The 19,586-nt window shown below is 53.9% G+C and overlaps 1 protein-coding gene across 3 annotated transcripts in view; it reads left to right on the top strand.

Annotated features, from left to right (window-relative positions):
* HLCS (holocarboxylase synthetase) overlaps positions 1-19,586 on the top strand; it is a 151,577-nt gene that overhangs the window by 22,007 nt on the left and 109,984 nt on the right. The gene's annotated exons all lie outside the window — the stretch shown is intronic.

The raw sequence follows: 19,586 nt of genomic DNA, 5'->3' as shown, positions 1-19,586 counted from the left end.
AAACGCGTTCGAGCCCCGGGGAGTCTAAACACCGCCATCACCCGCTTCCCCTGGGGAGAAGCACTCTGTCTCCTCCCCCAGCGTTCAGAGGGGGCGGCGCTCTCTGTGGGCTACTCTGTCCCGCTGCAAACTTCTGTGCAGAGCAGAGCAGAGCTGTAAGCCCCCGTGGAGAAGTCAGAACACCATCTGGGGCATTTAAGAGGAGGCTGTTTTGTAGGAGAATTTGGGGACTAGATGAAATAGCGTATGTGGAAGTTCTGTGTAAAGAGTACAATTATTATTGTCATTATTTTTAAAATAGATTTCTTTATTGATTTCAGAGAGGAAGGGAGAGTGAGGGAGAGAGAGATAGAAACATCAATGATGAGGGAGAATCATGGGTCGTCTGTCTCCTATGCGCCCCCTACTGGGGATTGAGCCACAACTTGGGCATGTACTCTTGGCCGGAATCAAACTGGACCCTTCAGTCCACAAGCCAAAGCTCTATCCACTGAGCAAAACCGGCTAGGGCAAGAGTACAGTTATTAAGATTAAGATTAGATTGTTGAGAGGTTAAGTCACCGGTGTCTAGTGTTTCTAATAAGTGACCGGTGATATAGATAATGATTTTAATTTAAAAATCAATAAAGCAGCAGGTGCTTTTTTTCCATGTAAGAACATTGTTTTACTAGAGGCCCAGTGCATGAATTCGTGCACCAGTGGGGTTCCTCAGCCTGGCCTGCAGGATCGGGCCGAAACCTGCTCTCTAACATCCCCTGAGGTGTCCCGGATTGCAAGAGGGCGCAGGCCAGGCTGAGCGACCCCACCAGTGCACAGCCGGGGCCCTGGAGGAGTGCGGGAGGTTGGTCAGCCAGGGAGGGACCAGGGGAGGGCTTCAGGCCTGTCCGGCCCGTCTTGCTCAGTCCCGATCGGCCGGACTCCAGCAGCAAGCTAACCTACTGGTCGAAGCGTCTGCCCCCTGGTGGTCAGTGCACATCATAGTGAGCGGTTGAGTGGCCTTAGCATATTATTAACGTATTACGCTTTGATTGGTTGAACGGACGACTGGATGACCGGACACTTAGCGTATTAAGCCTTTATTATATAGGACTAGAGTTCTGATGCATGAAATTCTTGCAGCTGCCTCAGCTTGCCTTGGCCCTCAAAGCCGCGGTGGCTTGCTTTGCCCTCACAACCCCGGTTTTGTCCGGAAGATCGTTCAGAAGGACATCTGGAAGGTCGTCTGGCTGTCCAGTCTAATTAGGATATTATGCTTTTAATATAGATTGCATTTTCATTGCACAGGGTCCAGTCAGTTTGCATACTTTTTAATGGGTGCTCCTGAGAATTAATGGTATGAGTTTTGTCTGCACCTGCATCTCAGGAAATCAGAGCTCACTGTCATTTATCTGTTTGGTGTGTTCCGTTGATACGGCACTGCATAAATGGTCAACACTCGAATAAGAGGCAAGAAGCACCCCCTCCATCCATCCGGTGGCATAAAAAAGTATCAAATCAAACTGGTCCTCAGAGCTCCCGCCTTGTAGACGACCCCCCTACAGACCTGCCACCTGGCAGGAGGGACAGAGCCATGTGGACATGGGACAGACCTCCTCCCTCTTTCCTGGGCGTGGAGGCTGAGGGGACCTGAGGAGGTGCCTGCCTTCCCCGGAGGCTCAGGGCCAGGTAGAAGGACAGACCAGGGCTTGCCCTTGACCGCGCCCCTGACCTTGCCCGGGAGTTCTGACCGTGCTGGTCTCGGGACGTGGGCCTCTGGACTCTCAGAGCAGTGGAGGAGAAGGGGACCCGGTTATCTTGCTGTGAGCAGAAGTTTGGGGCTCGCGGTTTTACCTGGGTCTCCCTTAGGGTGGGTGTGACCTGAGATACCGAAGGCTTCGGATCGGACATGTGCTCACATGACAACATGCAGCGGGTGCTTTCTCCTCTGGCCCTTCAGCTTCTTGCCACTGCCCGGGGCTGGGGGACCATGTGCCCCTGTGGATTGGTGGCCCCTGTCCACAAGCCATGGGCAGGCGATGCCTGAACCAGATTAAAGCACATGTGTGTTCTGCCAACACCTACACAGGTGCTGCACACAGACCTCAGGCCGCCCGCCCCCGGACACAGCTGACTTCCGGGAAGGGTCTTATCCAGCAGTGCCCACGTCTCATCGAGGCTCCACTTGTTCTGGTTGATCTTAGATGTCTCTTCTGTGGGCTGCTCTCCCTCCCACCTGCTTCCCTCCGAGTTGATTCACTTTGGGAGCCCGAGGAACTGGGCGAGGGAGTGCGTATCCTCTTTCTTTTTCTTTTTAATGTATTTTTATTGACTTTTCATAGAGAGGAAGAGAGAGGGATAGAGAGTTAGAAACATTGATGAAAGAATCATCGATCAGCTGCCTCTTGCACACCCCCTACTGGTACATGCCCTTGACCGGAGTCGAACCTGGGACCTTTCAGTCCGCAGGCCGATGCTCTATCCACTGAGCCACACAGGTTTCGTCAGTGTCCTCGTTTCTTAGTGTTTATTAATTTCCCCCAGAAGATTGGTCTCTGCTGTGGACGGGAAGGAAGGACTTCAGGGCTGCAGAGTGTGCTTTCCTGGCACACACGTTCTGTGCATGAGCGCCAAGGTGGCTGCTCGCCCGCCGAGACGGGCTTCTGGGACGGCCGGGGGGTTCCTGCTCCTCTCCTGAGGCCGAGGCGTTTCAGAGCAGCTTCTGGACGTGTGCTGGGGCTGTGTTTGTAGCGACGGATGGCAGGTTGGGACTAGAACGCTTTCCATCTGCTTTGCTTTCCTGCAGCCTTCTCAGCAGGCCTCACGGGTCCCCATGGAACCAAGTTGGCAGTGGAGAGGTTCCCGGCGTCCTGGCTCCCTGGGGTGTGACACGCAGCCCGCCCTTAGCTTCATCCCCTGCCTTCCCAGTCCATGCCTGTGCCGGCCGCTTCCTGCTTCCTGTAAAATGCGCTGTGACCACACGGTGTCGCTGCTGAGCCAGGCTGCCGGGTGAACAGACACCCTGGCCCCATAAAGTACTTTTCTCCCTCCACATCGCAGTCTGGCTCCACCGTGTAATTTAGTAGTTTTCCATGATGCTGGTGACACTTCCTCCTGGGCCCGTGAGATTATTTCAGGGTCACAGTTCATAATATTCATCTTCCATTCACCGTGGACTGTGTACAGGGTGCCGTTCCAGGATGGAATATGAAAGAACCAGACACACACATGGGCTATCTAAACAGTGTTCAGCGTGCCAGCTGTGTTTACACAGTGTGGTGCCCAGACGCCCGCTCTTTATGGCGAACAGCGCGCAAGATTTATGAGGCACCTCGTGCTTCCACACGCCTGCGATGTGAGTGAGAGAGGCCGGCACGGGATCCGAGCAGAAAAATAGGCCCGGAGTGCACTTGGCCCTCGGTACTTGCCAGGAGTGTGTTCCGAGACCCTCAGCGACACCCAAACGCCACAGAACAGTGCGATTTCCGCTGTAAAATCCAGCCAGCATGGCTTTGCGGTGTCACCGGGTGTGATCAGACCGGGCAGCCAGCTCCTGGGAGGCAGACGCCTGGTGGCCGAGCGTACCTCCTCTCTGACCGGGTCTCGCCGGTTCCTCGAACCTCCCGGGGGCGGGATTGAGATTCGGGCCTCAGCGAATTTATGATCTGTCAAAGTAAACCAGTAAAACACATGAGCACATGCACACCCCACACGTATACCCACAGAAAAAAGACTGGAAGGAAATACAGTACATATATGGTGTATCTTTGGGTGGTGGGCTAAGAGCGATTTTAATAAGCTTTTAACACATTTGTTGTATTTTTCAAATTTTCTACAATGCACCTGTATTGTTTTTATAAAGAGCAAACCCAGTTATTAAAAATTAAAACCCAAATTACTCTATGTCAGTAGACTTTGAAGGCATTCCATAAATGGTCAACACTTGAATAAGAGGCAAGAAGTCCCATGTCACCCTGGCTGGTTTGGCTTCATGGATAGAGCGGTGGCCTTCGAGGACTGAAGGGTCCGAGTTTGATTCCGGTCAAGGGCACCTCCCCTGGGCTGAGGGCTCGATCCCCAGGGGGGGCCATGCAGGAGGCAGCCAATCAGTAATTCTCTCTCATCATGGATGTTTCTCTCCTTCACTCTCCGAAATCAATAAACAGATATTTAAAAGAGAAGTCCCATACAGATGTTGATCTTGGTTTAATGTTTGACATCTGTACTAATTGCATGAAAAGTGTTAGCTTTGTTAGTAAATGACTCGCACTGGTGAGGGAACTTTAGGCTTGATTCTGGCTCTCAGGCCCTAGCTGTCCCAGCTCCTGGGGGTGGGAGGGCCTCTCCTCCCCGCTGCTTGGATGCAGCCGTTTCTTTTCTTTCTTCTTCTTTTTAAAGATATATTTTATTGATTTTTTACAGAAAGGAAAGGAGATGGGTAGAGAGCTAAAAACATCAATGAGGGAGAAACATCGATCAGCTGCCTCCTGCACACTCCCTACTGGGGATGTGCCTGCAACCGAGGTACACGCCCTTGACCGGAATCGAACCTGGGACCTTTCAGTCCGCAGGCTGACGCCCTATCCACTGGGCCACACCGGTCAGGGCTGCAGCCGTTCAGAACTCCATGACCTGTTTCTCAGAGAGGACCACACTCATGCTGACACCTAACGGGGAGTCCTTCCCGGCAGGTGACCCCCTTTCTGGGGTGTGGGCGGAGCACCACACGCTGGACCCCAGGGTTCTGAGGAGAGAGATTTCGGGGCGGCCACCCCCCGTCCTGCCATTGTGACGAGAAGTCAGCAGGAAGATGCCTTTATTGTGGGGACGTGAGTGTGTTTGTGAGCATCACCGATTTTATAGAAAAAACAGTCCTTTCCGTTTTCGAACCTACAGTCCATCCGAGAAACGCCCCCTCTTGCTTCCATGTTGTTTTCTGCCGGGGGTGGGGGGGGTGGGGGGCAGAAGGAGCGGGTGTGCCGGGGCGCCTGTGGGGTCTGCCACACACGGTGCAGGAGCCCCATTGGTGTGGACAGAGCCTCAGCCTCCTCCTGCACAGAGCTGCCTGGGACCCTTTCCATCCCCCAGCCTGGTGCGAGGGAGGAGGAGAGAGAGGAGGAGGAGGAAGAGGAGGAGATGGAGGGAGGGACAATGCCCAGCCACCCAGCTCGCCCCTTCCCCTGGGACACCCCCTCTTTCTGAAGCCGCAGAGCTGTGGTCTCTGGGGCATTCCTCCGGCTGACAGCTGACGCGGGGGACCTGAGGGAAGCAGGCAGGATGCTGGCAGCCTCTCGAGGGCGCGTGTGGTTCCTTTGCCTCGGGGTCAGGGAGTCACTAACAAGAAGTGACAGCCGGGTTTGTTGTTAGAGAGGCAGCGGAAAGTCACCCTGTCTGTGTGCGTGGCTGGCGGGGTGGGAATGGGGATGGGTCAGATAGGCTTAACGACAGAAACCAGCCCTGACCCGTGTGACTCAGTGGATAGAGCGTCGGCCTGTGGACTGAAAGGTCTCAGGTTTGATTCCCGTCAAGGGCATGTATGTTGGTTGCAGGCACATCCCGAGTAGGAGGGGGCAGCTGATCGATGTTTCTCTCTCATCGATGTTTCTAACTCTCTAGCCCTCTCCATCTCTGTAAAAAAAAAAAAAGCTTAATGAAATGTATTTTTAAAAAAGACAGAAACTAGTCTCACATTTCGATTTGATTCAGCTCCAAATCATTTGCCTTGACACCTCCCCCCCCGCCCCCGCCCCCAATAACAGCCACATTATTGATCATGATAGTTTGGTAGTTGTGAACATGTCAGAAAATCCCTGCCCAGTCCCTTCCACCGGGAATTCCCCGGTGATGCTGGCTGCTTTAGGAAGAACCTTAGCCTAAATCGCAGCGTGCGGTTCTGATTCTTCTGCTACCGGCCACTCCCTGCAGCCAGCACCGCGCGCCTGCTAGGCGTGTGAGCTCGCCGAGGGGGTGTCCGGAACACGAGGGCCTTCTCCTGTCACAGCACTGCTTACAGCTCCCCGAGGCCTCCACGTGCACCGTCTCCTCCGACCCGTGGCGGCCCGGGCGTGGGGCGGGGGAGAGCCTCAGACTGATGCCGAATTCCTCACGTTCTCGGGTGTTTTCCTGGCGCGGTGTCTGGCACAGAACGCTTCCTCCCTTCGCCTCTAATCGTCGTCCTGCGGCTGGAACGTGCGGGGAGGGGGCTCCTGGAGTCCCTCCGAGCGCAGCTCAGAGACGGGGTTCGGATCCTGGGAGACGTGGAGCCCCCGTGCGGCCTGAGCGGCTCTGACAGCACCGAGCGGCGTGGCGGCTGTGCCGGGCCGGCGGGCCAGCTGGCAGATGAAAGGAGCCTGTCAAGCTGCCCGGCGATGATGGCTGTTTGCACGGCCTTTTCCTCCCCGTCCCCCTCTTCTCTCCCCTCGACGGTGCTTTTTGTTCCTTTAACCGGCCTCCCGGCTCCCAGCACAATACCTGCGGCACAGGTGGCACGGTGGGTTTTGACACTGAAGCAAAGGAAGGAAGGAAGGAATGACAGGTGGGGTGGCTTCCTTAGCTGCCTGTATTTTATTCTTCTATTGTATTTATATTTTATTTATTTTTGGGGGGAGGCTTTTCAGCTACTGTATGGACTGTCTTCTTCTTAGAATCTCGCTCCCACAGGGATGTGTCGGAGCGGCGCCTGCGGAGTGTGTCCCCGGCTGCCGTCCAGGTGCAGGCTGAGCGGATGCCTGGGGAAGCAGGCCCCCCTGGGGGGGCGGTGAGGTCTGGGGGTTCTCTTGCTGGCCGGCCGGGGGAAGGCAGCCAGTCTGAGTGGCCGGGACCTCGGCTAGCGGCCTGTCTCGGAGGCGGTGTGACTCCCTCGGACTATTTCCATCCACCGCGGCGCAGGCCAGGTTTGTGGACGGGAGCAGGCTCCTCTGGAGGAAAAAGTCCCCGGACCCAGTGTTTCTCGCCGAACACCAGGCCCTAATCGCTGCCACGTGTGCGGGCCGGGCCGGGCCGTGGCGGGAGCTCCGGGGAAGCAGATCGGAGCTGGTTCTGGAGTCTGGCCGCGTCCTGGTCTTCAGGGCAGATTCTGTCTCCCACATCGGAAAAAGGCAGCTGGGCTGGAGGGCGGACACCGGGCCGGCGGGAGGGCGGACACCGGGCCGGCGGGAGGGCAGGCACCGGGCGGGAGCCGCACCGGGCCGGCGGGAGGGCCTGATCCACGGCCCACACTTTCCTTGTACCTTGCGCCCTGTGGCCTCGATCAGGCGTGGAGCCGAGGTCGCAGGGCGCAAGGAGCCCAGCACTCGGAGCATGGCTCTCGCTCAGCGAGGCTGCGGCCGGGCCCTCCCTCTCCGAGGCCTGCCTGACGGGTGGGGCTCCTAGAGAACGCTGCTCGGGAATTAAACACTCGTGGTGTTTCTGGACTTCAAGACGGACGGGCCACGTGTGGAGCCATGTGGCGTCGAACCCTCTGCGGCGGCTCCCTGTGCGGGTCCCGGGGGCCGGCCGGCAGGGGAAGGCCTCTCTGGCTTCCTCTGAGAGCCGGCCAGCAGAGGAGCAGCGGGAGGCTCCGCCCAGGTCCGTCGGTCGGTCGGTCGGTTGGTCGGTCTGTCTGTCCGTCAATCTCTTTCTCTTGGAGACGGGAGGGTGTGAGCCACTTCCTTCATTTTGTTCTAGTCCCGGCCCCGTCGCTGCTCCTCAGTAGATGCACCTGCCCGGCACCGAGGGCCGGCGAGGCCACGGGCCAGGGACCGCAGGCTCCTGTTGTCCTCTGCACCGTCCCTGCGTGGTGTCCCCTTTCTGAAGCTGAGAACATGGGCGTCACCACTGCCACTGGCTCCCGCTCACCCCCCCGGGCAGCCGAGGGCGCTCTGCAGGCGGCCCCGTGGTCCCTAGGACGTCTTCCACCCAGTTCGCCGCCACCTGTCCGACGGAAACCATCCCCACACGCACGACGTTTTGAATTTAATTAAAAAAAGCAATTTGCAATGAATGTTATGAAAATAAATAGATTACTCACCATTTGGGTGTTCTTGAATATTTTCAGCTGAAAATTCTCACGGAAAACAATTTTATTTTATTTATTTTAAAATATATTTTATTGGTATTTTACAGAGAGGAGGAAGGGAGAGAGATAGAGAGCTAGAAACGTCGATGAGAGATGAGAGAGAAACATCGACCAGCTGCCTCCTGCACACCCCCTGCCGGGGATGTGCCCGCAACCAAGGTACGTGCCCTTGACCGGAATCGAACCTGGGACCTTTCAGTCCACAGACCGACGCTCTATCCGCTGAGCCAAACCGGTTTCGGCTACGGAAAACGATTTTAAAGCTGCCAGGGCTGCCACTGAGGGAAAACTTTTTCTTTTTCAGACGTGCGTGGCGTGTGGGGAAGGCCGCCTGTGTGCACAGGCGCCTCCGGCGTGCAGCGGGTTAATGTCTAGTCCTCGGCGTGCTGAGTCTTTCTCATGTTGACGTGAACATAAAGACGTCTGCTCTCAAGTTTGTTTTCCTGAAGCTCCGGGGCAGGGCTGGGCGGCTGCGGAACTAGAACCAGAGAAGCGGACTCCCCGGCGACACCGCCCGCAGCGGGGTTTGCTGGGTGGGTGTGAGCTCTGTGTCTCCCTGCGTGTGTCCGGGGGCTGGGGGGAGCTGCCTTCCTGTCTTAGAGCAAAAATGAACCCCGCTCCCGGGCTCAGCGCAGGGACCGAGTGAGGCCCCTGTCCTCCCTCCCTCCCCGCGTTCGGGCTTGGTAACTAAGGAAATGCGTCTTTTAAAGGAAAACTGCCAATCGTGGTTTCATAAATGAAAAAATTATGGTTCCTTTTCTGGGGGGACGGGGTGGGCGAGGGGCATGGCCAGACTCCTCCAGCCTAGAATTGCCTAGATTATTCTAGACTGCCGCTTTCCATGGCACCCTCCCATACGCGATGATTTACGGTGGGTTTTTATTTTGTGTTTGGCTGTTCAGTCCGAACACTTTAAGGGTGAAATGTCTTCGTTGTGAAGCTCTTCCTCTCCGGGAGCGCTTTCCCCGTGATGGGGGGAGTTGGCGGCTCGGGTTCGTGAGTGGGTGTCACAGGCAACGGCTTTTGGTGGACAGCCCCCGCCTCTGCGTCCTCAGCCCCTGGCCTTCCCTCTTCGGTTGGGGAGGGCCGATGGAATGACCTTGCACATCTTTCCCTGGACTCCGCAGTGCCATGCTGGTCCCAGGGGAGCAACTAAATGCAAAACAAAGCAAACAATCAAAAACAACACACACACACACACACACAATTTAAAAAAAAATTATTTTTAAGTAGTTCCTTTGATGCATTCTTTTCTAAGAATTTGTGATCATAGCCATTTTCATTTGAAACTGGAACAATCTGATGACCTCCGCCCACAGCTCATTTCAGCATAACGAAAGGAAGTTGTGCTTCTGCTTTGTCTTACGTCCGGCGCTTTCTCCAACCAGTCTTCCCGTTGACTTAGGTTTTCAATGCCACACAGCGTAGCAGCCTCAGATGTACAAACCGGTGTGCTTTCCGTTCTCTTCCCAGCTCACGGAAACCCTCGCGCTCCGCAGTGCGCTCCCACCACGGTCCCACCGCGTGGGCCTGCGTGTGACAGACTCCGGCCGCGGTCAGGGGCGCGGGGGGGCCCTGAGTACCTCCCCCTGCGTCTCCAGCGGGCGACCCGGAATGTAAGGGCTTGCTCCCTCTCAGGCCCTGCTCGGCCACAGCCTCTTTGGGCCCCTAGTAATCCCGCGGTAGGTGCTCCTATGGAGAAGAATGAATTCGCCTGGGGAGGCTAATATTTTTCTTACGTTTAAGAAAACATTTCTTATTCTTTCGTGCAATTGCTTGTACAAATAAGAAAACTCAGGGTGGTGCCTTTTCTACAACCAGTAAATTTTGTTAAGCTACCAATCCCGGCGAGATGAAACACAGTTTATTCTGGTATTATTACTTATTAATTATTGTATGCTTTTCCATATAAACAACTATACACCTCCTTTAGCAAATATGTTTTTTATTGATTTCAGAGAAGAAGGGGGAGGGAGAGAGAGAGAAACATCAATGATGAGAGAGAATCATGGATCGGCTGCCTCCTGCACGCCCCACGCTGGGGATGGAGTCTGTAACCTGAGCATATGCCCTGACTGGGAATCGAACCTCGACCTCCTGGTTCATAGGTCGGTGCTCAGACACTGAGCCACTCTGGCCGGGCTGTAAACCTACTTTTGCCGCACCCGGTATTTCATAGAAAATGTCCCACATACAAAAAATAAACAGACTAATGTCCTGACCCCTGCGTGGTGAGCAAGCCACTGCACGCTTTTCCATTCTGGCCAGTGTTCTCATCCATTCCTACCCACTCCTCCTCCTGTGTTATTTTGAAGCAAATCTCAGATCAGATCGCTCATCTGTAAATATTTTATTTTATTATGTTTTATTGATTTTTTACAGAGAGAAAGGGAGAGGGATAGAGAGCTAGAAACACCCATGAGAGAGAAACATCGATCAGCTGCCTCCTGCACCTCCTGTATTGGGGATCTGCCTGCAACCAAGGTACATGCCCTTGACCGGAATCGAACCCGGGAACTTTCAGTCCGCAGGCTGACACTCTATCTGCTGAGCCAAACCGGTTAGGGCTGTAAATATGTTAGTACCATGTTTCCCCGAAAATAAGACCTACTTACAGGTTTCCTTCTGAGTGAAATATAAGGCATCCCCCCCCGAAAATAAGGCCCTCTCTAGGCTAAACATGAGAGATTTGGTCCACTGATTCTGAAAGAAATGGAGTCACAAGAAATTCACCAGGAAATTCAGGAATTGGATTGTTGTGATGATGTTCCAGAAGATGATGACATGATTGTCATTGAATAAACGAGTAAATTCTTTTTTTTTTTTTTTTTTTTTTTTTCAATTTTTATTTTATTATTTTTTTTAATAAATTTTTATTGTTCATATTATTACAAGTGTTCCTTCCCCCCCTTCCCACCCCACCCTCTGCCCTTTCCCCACTCCCCATTGTCCTCATCCATAGATGCACAGTTTATGTTCAGTCTCTTCCCACATTCCCCTCTCCCCTTTTCCCCAAGAATCATCAGTTCACTCCCCTTCCATACCTCTGATTCTATTATATTCAACAGTTAATATTGTTCATCAGATTTTTTTTTTTAATTTCCTTGGTTTTTAGATTCACTTGTTGATAGTTACGTATTTGTTGTTCATAATTTTTATCTTTGTTTACTTTCTCTTCTGAAAGAACCCCCTTCAGCAATTCATATAATTCTGGTTTAGTGGTGATGAACTCCTTTAGCTTTTTTTTATTAGTGAAGCTCTTTATCTGACCTTCGATTCTGAGTGATAGCTTTGCTGGGTAGAGTATTTTTGGCTGTAGGTTCTTGCTATTCATCACCTTGAATATTTCTTGCCATTCCCGTCTGGCCTGCATGGTTTCTGTTGAGAAATCAGCTGACAATCGTATAGGTGCTCCTTTATAGGTAACCTCCTGCTTAGCTCTTGCTGCTTTTAATATTCTCTCTTTGTCCTTTGCTCTTGGAATCTTAATTATGATTTGTCTTGGTGTGGTCCTCTTTGGATTCCTCTTATTTGGAGTTCTGTGTGCTTCCTGGACTTGTAAGTCCAATTCTTTCCCCAGGTGGGGGAAGTTTTCTGTCACTATTTCTTTCAGTATGTTTTCGATATCTTGCTCTCTCTCATCTTCTGGGACCCCCATGATTCTGATGTTGGATCGTTTGAAGTTGTCCCAGAGGTTTCTTACATTATCTTCAATTTTCTGGATTCTCTTGCCTTCTAGCTTCTGCAGAGGAGTGTCTTCTGGCTCTTTATGTTCCAAATCTTTGACTTGATTCTTGAGATCTTCTATTCTGTTTTTAGGACTCTGTATAATATTTTTTATTTCAGACAATGTATTCTTTATTTCTTGTTGATCCCTTTTCATATCCTCATAGGTCTCATTTATTTTATCGGCCTTTTCTAGGAGTCTCTTGAAAAACCTTATAAGTGTGTTTTTGAACTCTATATCCAGTCGCTTTTTGTCCTCCATTTCTTTCGTTTGTGATCTGTTTGGTTTAGGCATTTTCACAGGCAGCTTTCCTGATGGGGCGGGGTTTCAGGGTGGAGCCTACAGCCTCGGCTTCCGTCAGCCCCGCCCTATGCGACTCCTGAGACTCAGGGTCTTTCAGTACTTGTTGCAAGCGCCTCTGAGAGAAAGGTGCCCTCGATTTTCGCCTGCTACCAAACAGTGTAAGCTCTCCCGCAATGCGCCCGAAACTGGGGTTCAGTTCAGTTGGAAGTGGAGTTGGAGATGGTGTTCAGAGCAGTCTGGAGCCCCTGTCTCCTTCCCGCCAGGGCAGTCCTACGGCACAGCTGAGCGTCCCTTCTCTGCGCGCTGTGTGCGCGCCTCTGGGACCTCCTTTCGCGGCTTCCCCGGGTTCCGCCTTACAGCCCGGCTCCCTCTGTGTGAGCCTGGGTCCCCGGGGTCTGGCCTAGAACGGGGGTTCAGAGCAGTCGGGGGCCCAGCACAGTCGGAGTGTTTATCTCCTTTCCGCTTGGGAACGCCAGCCAGGCACTCGGCCTCCCTCCTCTCCGGCTCCGTCCTCTCCGCGCGCCGCGTGTCTCTGTACCTTAGGCTTTTACAGCTCCTCCGCGCTTCCTTCTGGTTTTCTCCTTGCTTCTCGTTGTAGAATTTCCAGTCAGTTGACTTTCCTGTAGTTCTGGGTAATGTCCATTTTATATTTTAGTTGTATTTTATTGAAATTGTTGCGTGCGGCTGCGGCTAGGTGCCTACCCGAGCAGCCATCTTGGATTCCAGCCTCTAAACGAGTAAATTCTTGATACTGTAGGATTCACAGTTTGTCTGGTTTGTGTTGACAACTACCGTACTACCGTACCATATACAGGTAATAAATTTCCTTTACTTTCATTTAACAATAAATGTGTACCGTATTCCTCTTCATGGAAAAATAAGACTTCCCCTGAAAATAAGACCTAGCGCATCTTTGGGAGCAAAATTTAATATAAGACACTGTCTTATTTTCGGGGAAACAGGGTATGTGCGTCTAAAGATCAGAGCATTATTTAAAAATACAGCCAAATACCACTCTCACACCAAAACCACGGTTCCTTCACGTAATCCCGTCGGCAGCCAGCGTCCCGGTTTCCTGGGACGGACGTCTGGGAAGAGGGGTGCCTCACCCGGGCACGGGGTCCTCATGGAATGAACCCCAGAAAGCAGCCACTGGATCTGAACCCCAGCAGCTTTGGGGGAGTGATTTAGGAAGTTGATTTCCGTGCCTCTTTTGAATGCCATGTTTTACCCCCGTTACGAGGCCATTCTGAAAGTGACCACAAACAGCCATTTGTAATAACGTGAACGCCACCGCACCTTGAGATGGGGTTTTGTTCCGCCCGCCCGTGCAGAACTAAGGGGAGTCCCTCAGCCCTCTTCTGCCGGCGCAGCCCTGGGCTCTCCGGAGGGTGGGGGCGGCGTTGATTTTTGCTCCGTATGCTTTCGCTTCAGGTTGACGTTTAGCCTTTGACCCAGCCACTTTCTTACAATAAACAGTTTGTTGATGAGAGCAGCTGCCCTGCAGATTGTTTCCAGATTGTTCTCTGGCGGAGGACAGCATGCACCTTACGGAGAAGGCGGCTGGGGCAGCAGCTCCTCCCCGCGCTGCCCGCCTGCCCGCCTGCCTGTCTGTCTGCCCGCCTGCCTGTCTGACTGCCTGTCTGTCTCCCTGCCTGCCCGCCTGTCTGTCTGCCTGCCTGTCTGTCTCCCTGCCTGTCTGTCTGCCTGTCTGCCTGCCTGTCTACCTGTCTACCTGTCTCCCTGCCCGCCTGCCTGTCTGCCTGCCTGTCTGTCTCCCTGCCTGTCTGTCTGCCTGTCTGCCTGCCTGTCTACCTGTCTACCTGTCTGCCTGTCTGCCTGCCTGCCTGCCTGTCTGCCTGCCTGTCTGCCTGTCTGCCTATCTGCCTGTCTGCCTGCCTGCCTGTCTGCCTGCCTGCCTGCCTGTCTGCCTGCCTGCCTGCCTGCCTGTCTGCCTATCTGCCTGCCTGCCCGCCCGCCTGCCTGTCCGCCTGCCTGCCTGCCTGCCTGCCTGCCTGCCTGCCTGTCTGCCTGTCTGTCTGCCTGTCTGTCTGCCTGTCTGCCTGTCTGTCTATCTGCCTCTCTGTCTGCCTGTCTGCCTGCCTGTTGGCCTTTGAAGCCGCTGTCAGTCTCGGAGCGCTGAGCTGTTTATCTCAGGGAAACGATGTGAATCCGGATCAGAAATCGGCCTCACTGTCTTGACTTTCATTTTATTCTCCGAATGAATGATAGTGTCTTCTAGAAGTTTCTGCCATGCTCCTTGCATTGCAGTAGGAATTCCTAGCATTGGGTATGTGGGAATGTGTGGGCCGTGGACGGGACATACTTTATTTTGTGTAGAAGCCGGGTTCCTGGACTATTTAAAGGAACAAGGTAACTTGAGAACTGTTACTATATTGCCTTTTCGAAATAAGTTTTATTTTTTCTACTTTAGAAAGACAGCACTTAAAAAAAATATATATATATATGTATGTTTTTGCTTTTTAAAAAATATATTTATATTGATTTCAGAGAGTAAGGAAGAGGGAGAGAGAAAGAGAAACATCAATGATGAGAGAGAATCATGGATCTGCTGCCTCTTGCATGCTCCCATATATATAATGTGTTTATTGATTTCAGAGAGGAAGGGAGAGGAACATCGATGATGAAGAGAATCATTGATTAGCTGCCTCCTGCACGCCCCCTTCTTGGGATCGAGCCCGCAACTCAGGCATGTGCCCGTGGCCAGAATTGAACCTGGGCCCTTCAGTCTGTAGGCTGACGCTCTATCTATTGGGCCAAACCTGCTAGGGCTTTTTTTTTTTAATGCAAAGGACAGGCCCCCTGACGACTGGGTAATTTATGCGGCTCAGAGGTGCCCCTCGGCTTGGCTTTCTGCCCCCCAGCCGCCCGGTGCCGCCCGGTGCTGCCTGGCCCGCCCGCCGCAGCCTTCATTAGGGTCAGACTTGCCGCGCGGAGCCAGCCCTTTCCCCAAACTGGCCACCAGGGGCTGCTGTCAGGACGGCGCGGCTGAGCTCACCTCCCCGGGGGCGCGTTGACTGTTTCTACAACCAGTAAATTTTGTGAGGCTACCACTCCCGGTTCCCCCCAGCCTCCGTCCCCGGCTGCTCGGCGAGGCCTCCACCGGGGATGACGTAGGTCCTGGACGCGGTTCAAGACCCGGGACGAAGCTGGTGTGCTTTCCGTCCGGTGCCAGCGAGCTGTTACCGACACGCTGGATCCGCACACACCGCGGGCTCCCGACACCCGGTCTGCGCTCCGGAACCTGCCTCCTGCGTTTGCACTCAGGGTCCGGCCTCTGGGGGGAGGGGGGGTGGCCCTGGTGACCACAGTTTGCTTCTTCTGGAAGGTGGTCTTGACGGGGGTGGCCTCAGCAACTCCTTCCGAGCGGAGTCTGCACAGAGGGTCCTGCTGACCCACCGAGGCGTGAGATGCTAAAACAGTGTTTCCCAAACTTCTCTCATGATGAGAATCACCTGGTGGAGTTGTTAAAACACGGATTCCTGAATCCCAACTAAGAAGTGCTAAACTAGAATTTTTGAGAACATATAGGTAAAATTGCATACCTAACTTAGTGCTCTGTATATAAAATCTGTCTTAGAGCACTAGTTAAGTATACAATTTTACCTATATGTTCCCAAAAATTCTAGTTTAGCACTTCTTAGTTGGGATTCAGGAATCTGTGTTTTTAACAACTCCACCAGGTGATTCTCATCATGAGAGAAGTTTGGGAAACACTGTGCTAAAAGGTATTCTTTTATTGATTTTTGTACAGAGAGGAAGGGAGAGAGATAGTTAGAAACATCAATGAGAGTCATCGATCAGCTGCCTCTTGCACACCCCCTACTGGGGATGTGCCCACAACCAAGGTACATGCCCTTGACTGGAATCGAACCCGGGGCCCTTCAGTCCCCAAGCCGACGCTCTATCCATTGAGCCAAACCCATCCTGGCTAAAAAAACATATTTTATTGATTTTTTTACAGAGAGGAAGGGAGAGGGATAGAGAGTTAGAAATGTCGATGAGAGAGAAACATCGATCAGCTGCCTCCTGCACGCCCCCTACTGGGGATGTGCCCGCAACCAAGGTACATGCTCCTGACCGGAATCGAACCCGGGACCCCTCAGTCCGCAGGCCGACGTCCCATGAGACTGGAACCCAAGATCGTCTGGGTGTCGCGTTCCCGGTGTTTTGCCCACAGCAGGCGTGGAGGCGGTGCGTTTCGTTGGGACGTGGAAAAGCGCGTGGCCTTCCCCCCTGGTGCCTGTGAATGCTCCCCGCTCTGGTGTCAGGGAGCCCCGGGCTGGGCCACAGGCCCCCAGCAGCCGGCAGCTCCCGCTCGCCGCCCGCCCGGCCTCGCTCAGTCACCCGTCACTCAGGGGGAACGGGGTTCCGTAAACAGCCACGGCCAGCCGTCGAACAGAATCAGCCGTTGCTGTGCCTGAGGAACACTGACAGGACGTTCGGGGGGGAAGCAGGGAGAGTTTTATCTTTTATCAGCGGCTTCCCTCGTCAGAGCGATGCCAGGGGCTGGCCGGGCTGCGGCTCTTTCCCCTGCACAGGCCCCTTCTCAGCGAGACCCCCTGCCCGTCTGCCCTTGGCACACGCCGGTGGTGTCCCTGGGACTCTCAGAACTTTCCAGGGTCGCGGTGACAGCATGTGGACCTTGGTTAAAGTAAGGGGACTGGGTAGAAAGCTCTGGGCTTTCCCTAAACCCTCTGCACGCTGCCACTTCTCTTTTCAGGCCCCATGGATGTTTTTTACTATTGCAACCCTGGAGCTGCTGTTCTAATTCCTACTGAGGAGCAAACATTTGGGACTAAACATTGAATCTTTTTTATTTAAAAAAAATATTTTTATTGACCTCAGAGAGGAAGAGAGAGAGAGAGAGAGAGAGAGAGAGAGAGAAAAATATCAATGATGAGAGAGAATCATGGATCGGCTGCCTCCTGCACGCCCCCTACTGGGGATTGGCCTGCAACCAGGGCATGTGCCCTTGACCAGAATCGAACCCAGGACCCTTTGATCCGCAGGCCGACGCTCTATCCACTGGGCCACACCAGCCAGGGCTAAACATTGAATCTTGAAGCTGATTGAAACATGAAGACACTGAGCCCTGGCCGGGTGGCTTCGTGGGTCAGAGCATCCAAAGGCTGCCGGTCCCACTCCTGGTCGGAGCACACACGGGGTTACAAGCTTGATCCTTGGTCGGGGCACATACAGGAGGCAACCGATCAATGTTTTCCCCTCTCCCCGCTTCCTCTCTCTCTAAAACAAACAAACAGAAACCACCCACACGTCCTTGAGGATTAAAAAAAAAAGGAGCAGCCCTGACTGATTTGGCTCAGTGGATAGAGCGTCGGCCTGTGGACTGAAGGTCCCAGGTTCGATTCCGGTCAAGGGCATGTACCTTGGTTGCGGGCACATCCCCAGTGGGGGGTGTGCAAGAGGCAGCTGGTCGATGTTTCTAACTCTCTATCCCTCTCCTTTCCTCTCTGTAAAAAATTAATAAAAATATGTTAAAAAAATAAAAAAATAAAAAGGAGCAGGAGAGAGGCCTCCCAGTGGTGGTGGCAGAGCTGGGGTCCCCGCCCCGCGCCTGGCTCTCCAGAGGGTCCAGGCCGGGCCCACAGGTCCGGGGCCAGTGTAGGATGGCCCCTCTGTGCGCTCCGTACCGGCCCCTCTGGCGCTCCCGGCCTGCCGCCCACTCGGCGTTGTGGAGGGCGGGCGGTCACACCTGTGCCTGTGTGTGCCCACCCGTGTGCCAGCAGGACTGCCACCCCGGGCGAGCTGGGCAGGGCGCCCCACAGGTGTCCCCCCGCAGCGGGCGCACCGCGCAGAGCCTTCCTGGCGTCCCGGGCCGCCCCGGCCCCGGGCCTGTTTGTGTTGGACGGGACGGAGGGCGGCCGGCGGCTTAATGAGGGCCCCGGGGACTTCCCCGCGGAGCCGAGCCCGGCCGCCTGCGGGAGTTAGCGCCTCTCTCGTAGGGGTGGTGGCCGCCTCCCTCTCCCCCTTTCCCTCTCTCTCTCTCTCTCTCTCTCTCTCTCTCTCTCTCTCTCTCTGTGTCCCCCCCTCTCGGAACGGGCCTCACCTCTCCAGTGAGCCGCTGGCCCGCGGAGGTGTGAGCCCGTAAACCGCCTCGTTAGAAACGGCCTATTCATTACGCGGTTTACGGGTCCACAGCCTTTGTCTCCTTCGCTGCTGGCAGGTAACGGAACGCGCAGAACCCGTGGCCTTTCCCGCTCCGCCGAGCAATCGCTTACATCATAAAAGGAAGGCGGTGTGAGCGGCGTTTATGGAGTGCCTACCGGGTCCCAGGCCGGGGTGGGAGTGCCGGTGCCGGTGTGGACGGCGGTACCTGGCCCACCTGTCCTCATCCCTGGGGCTCCCAGGTCCCCACTGGCCACCAGGGAAGGAGCTGGGTCCGAGGGAGCTCCTCTCGTTGCAGGGCCCACGTGGGCCTCAGGGCTGGCTTGGGAGGGGTGGTCCCTCTAGAGAGAGTCCCCTGGGCCAACCCCCAGCCCCCAGCCCCCTTGGGCTCTCTCCCAGCGGGGTGTTGGCCACTGTCTGGGCTACTCTGTCCCCCTTCAGTGAGGTCAGCCCTGATCCTACAAGAGTGTTCTCCTTTTTTTTTTTTTAAATATATATTTTATTGATTTTTTTTTTTTAATAGAGAGGAAGGGAGGGGGATAGAGTCAGAAACATCGATGAGAGAGAAACACCAATCAGCTGCCTCTTGCACACCCACTACTGGGGATGTGCCCACAACCAAGGTACATGCCCTTCACCAGAATTGAACCTGGGATTCTTCAGTCTGCAGGCCAACGCCCTATCCACTGAGTCATATCGGTTTTGGCTACAGGAGCGTCCTCTTTATGGTTGTGAAGACGCTGCGTCAGCATGGCAGTGGCAGTGACACACCAGTTTGTAAACTACAGCGATAGGAACGGGTTTGCTGTTGTTCAGTCTGTTCCTGTTCCCTCGAGCGCATTTGAGAACGAGACAGCCATAAAAACGGGCTTGTGTTCCGTGTCTGTGTGGATTCCTTTTCTGATTCACACACTGCTGGTTGCCTGGCAACTTACAGTGTTACGACTGAGGCACAACTCGTCTGATTATTTGCAGAGGCCACTGTGTCTCTGGGGTAGAACACCTCTAGAGGTGGAGAGCAGGTGTATAGGGGAAGAGGAGGGCCAAACCACAGGCAGAAGGTGATGTGTATTCGGAGCCGGACACTGAGTCAGAGGGTGGCTCTGCTTCATTGACTGAATCTTCTCGGATGGATGAATGTAGCCGATGAGCTGAGTGATGGTGAAATGGCTCCAATGGGAATGTGTGTGGCATCCTGACCATCTCTCTTAGCTGCACTCCGTTCCTGTGGGTGTGAGGTGGTACCTCATTGTGGCCTCAGTTGGTATTTCCCTGGTGACAAAGGATTATGGGTATTTTTTCATGTACTCTTTGGCCAGCTGATGTTTTCCTTTGGGTAGTGTCTGTTCAAACCTTTTCACTCATGTTCCAAGT

The sequence above is a fragment of the Pipistrellus hanaki genome (genome assembly GCF_964339955.1).
Source record: "Pipistrellus hanaki genome assembly, chromosome: 2".
Taxonomy (NCBI): Eukaryota; Metazoa; Chordata; class Mammalia; order Chiroptera; family Vespertilionidae; genus Pipistrellus; species Pipistrellus hanaki.
Note: the sequence above shows the minus strand (reverse complement) of the source record. Positions and strands in the feature narration are given on the sequence as shown.